General features: G+C 42.7%; 1 pseudogene; it reads right to left on the bottom strand.

The window, feature by feature from the left end:
• Positions 1-279: 279 nt before the first annotated feature.
• LOC145822741 (receptor-like protein kinase FERONIA pseudogene) lies at positions 280-2,105 on the bottom strand (annotated as a pseudogene).
• Positions 2,106-3,431: the final 1,326 nt, after the last annotated feature.

Genomic DNA, 3,431 nt, shown 5'->3' with positions numbered 1-3,431 from the left:
ACAAGATGGTCGCTAATACATTGTAGGTATTTTTAAAACTTTTTTGTGCATGCAAAATATCAGTCACCATAAGTAGGTTAGGTGGTCGCAATTAGTTTGCGACTGTTATTTTGCGGTCGCAAAAAGTATTTACCACTACCACATTTGCAACCTCCATTTGTCGTTGCATGGTCCATCGCAAAACATATTTTGTGACTATATTTTTATTATTTGTGACGGCTTGTAATAGTCGCAAAAAATATTTATTTTAGTAGTGGATCAATATCTACTTGTATATCCCTATTGATCCTGTGCCGCCAAAGCGCACTCGAGGCTCACCACTACATCAGCCATTATAGGACGTCCATTTGGATTATTATTTAAGCATTTGTTAGCTACTTTTGCGAACACCTTCAGGCAATGTGGCAAGATTTGGTCCCTCATACTAGGGTCAATAATCTAACCAAGTTTCTTCTTTTTGATACAACATTGAGCCCATAGGGCTGGACTGCATTGTTTTTCTTTAAGCCTGATATCGACTGCCGGCCTCCCACAAAGCACTTCCAGCAACACGACACTGAAGGCATACACATCTGATTTCTTGGTTAGCCAACGAGTCATGAAATACTCTAGATCCAAATAACCAAATGTGCCTTTAACATCTGTGCTAACGTGGGTTCCAAAATCACTTGTAATGCCCATTTTGCACAAACAAAAATCTGAAATCTAGCTACCCAAGCCTTGTCCAATAGAATATTTGTGGTTTTCATATCTTGGTGTATGACACCTTGCTGAGTACACGTGTGAAGGTAATCCAATCCACGTGTGACACCAATGCAAATGTTGAGTCTTTGCTCCCATGATATGTGACAAATATTTCCACTAGTATTAATTTTGTAGAGATGATCAGCAAGGGTACCATTCTCCATACACTCATAAACAAGGATCATCTCATCGCCTTCTTCACAATAGCCTATAAGACTAACAAGATGATAGTGTCAAAGCTTGGAAAGCATCTCGTTTTTTGTCCAAAATTCATCTGCACCTTGCTTAGACATTGAATTCAACCGCTTTATAGCGACTGTGGTTTCCTCGTCATCGATGAGTCCTTTATAGACCTTACCAAATCCACCACTTCCAATGACCAATTCATCATCAAAGTTATAGGTCATAGATTGAATCTCAGCAAGTGAGAAGCGACGACACAATCCTTCAGATGGTAATGATGAAGTAGATTTGATCTCTGTAAGTGACAAATGTCTGCAGAGATTAGACGACAGTGATGAAGCGTTAGTCTTCATTGACTTTGACGTGCCGGAAATTGAAAATGGGACCCATGATGACTTGACCACGCTTGTACCTGAGTCTCTCACTCTCCTTCGTTGCCGAAAAATCAAGAAACCAATCACTGAAATCAAGAATACTTCGCTAATTACACCTCCGGCGATGACCAACGACAATGACGGCAGTGTAGGAACCATAACATGTTCAGGATATTGTACCGGCGGTGTAGGAACCATAACATGTTCAGGATTGGGCCCTACGAGACTACCGTCCGATTCATTCAATTTGAAGATCTCTAAACCGTTCAAGATTGCATCAGCGTACAACGGCATAAACTCCATATTCGGGTGCATCGTGAGCCACAAATCCACCTTACTCCAAAGACCATCGACGGTTGCGACCGAAAGAACATAGTCTTTGAAAACAGGAATTTTGTTACCCCCACTCAAGTGTATAACATCAACCTTTTGATCAGCCGTATGATTATTCATATACACAGAAAATATTCTCTCATTTTCTCTGGTTACCTCCAGTTGAAACTCGCAAAAATGAAGCCTAACCAGGTACCAGAACCCAAAATCAACGGTGAAGATCCAAGTCAAATTGTACTGCAAGTTTATATATAGGTCCTGTCCCATGGTCCGAGCCATAGTGTACACAGTTGCTGGAGCAGTGTAATTCGGTGTCTCGTTAGTGTACATAATTGGGACCTCATGGTGAGTCGCCGAAGCAGTGTAATTCGATGTCTTGTTAGTGTATAGAATTCGGACCTCACGTTGAGGCACCAAACTAATGGCCGCGCTGCATATATACGGGTCATCTAGATGCCAAGTCTGGTACATGCCGGTATCGTGATTCACTGACACCTCGTTGCCACCGACGTTTAACCGGTACAGAGTTTCAAGAGCAGTGTTGTCATCAAGGTTCTAAATCATAGTATCGGGTAGCGTAATGGTATCGATCGCGGAGTATCGGTATCGGTAGTATCGATCGGTATGTATCAGGAATCAGGGTGTTGCGGCGGTGAAAATTTAAAAATTATTTTACAAGTTTTTCAGCTTTTTCTTTCCCGTACCGGTCCGAACCAATGAGTATCGGCCCGTCACGGCTTATGTAACGGTTTGTGTAACGGTTACAGGCCGATACGTACTAGGACTCGGCCGATACTCCTGCGATTTTCAATCTTAGCGGTTTACCGGTCAGTATCCGTCGTGGCACTCCATTTTTCCGATACGTATCAACCAATACATAGCGTATCGGCCGGTATTTAGAACCATGGTTGTCATCGATATAGAAAGATTGTTGAAAGCCAACAAGAGGGATAGGATTGAGATCGCCTTTCATGTAGAAATTATTGGGAATCGAAACAACTTCGATGTCGTTGATAAAGGCGTATGAGTTGGGAGATGGGTTGAATGTTATGTCGAGCTTTTGGGTGTCTCTGACATTGACAATGAATTCTTAGCAGAGACAGTGAGGAAGGCACTGAAGTTTCTTAGGAGGGTGTAGTTTGTGGCGGTGACGAAGAAATAAGATTTTGATCTGTCGAGATTTGAGTAGGTGGCTAGGTTGAAGTAGAGGCAAAAGAATTTGGGGCTGGAGGAGACAGGGAAAGTGTAGGTAAATTTGGAGGTGAAGATGTGGGCAGTGAGGAAAGGGATGTCGATGACAGAAGAGTCTTGTTGGGTGGTCGTGGATGGTGCTGAGGTGGTGCTGATGTTGGACAGTGAGAATTTTGAGGTGGCATCACCGTCCCAGCTCCGGCCGTCTTGTGACATGGCGTTGGAGGATGAGCCGCAGTTGAGAAGGAAGTAATCGGTGGATTTGTAAGGTGGTGTTGTGGCCGCAGTGGAGGAGAGGAGGTGGAGTAAGGAATAGAGGTAGAAAGCGATGGTGAGCATGTTGGGGTGTTGGAGATTAAAGTTTTTGATGTATTGTCAAGTCCAAACTAGAAGCTAAGGTGATGAGTTTTTTCAATTTAAGTTGGATGGTGGGTAAGAGAAGACTTATAATTGACTCCAAGAGAGTGAGACAACTTGGATTGCTTAATGGTGGTCAAAATTGGCACTTCACGAGGGGGCCTTTTAGGTCATGTAATAGATATTTTCAAGCCAGTCTAATTTCTTTTGGCCTTCATGTCAAAATTTCTTGGAATTGTTAGCTTTTAG

The sequence above is a fragment of the Camellia sinensis genome, chromosome 1 (genome assembly GCF_055761805.1).
Source record: "Camellia sinensis isolate YWXY chromosome 1, ASM5576180v1, whole genome shotgun sequence".
Classification (NCBI taxonomy): Eukaryota; Viridiplantae; Streptophyta; class Magnoliopsida; order Ericales; family Theaceae; genus Camellia; species Camellia sinensis.
Note: the sequence above shows the minus strand (reverse complement) of the source record. Positions and strands in the feature narration are given on the sequence as shown.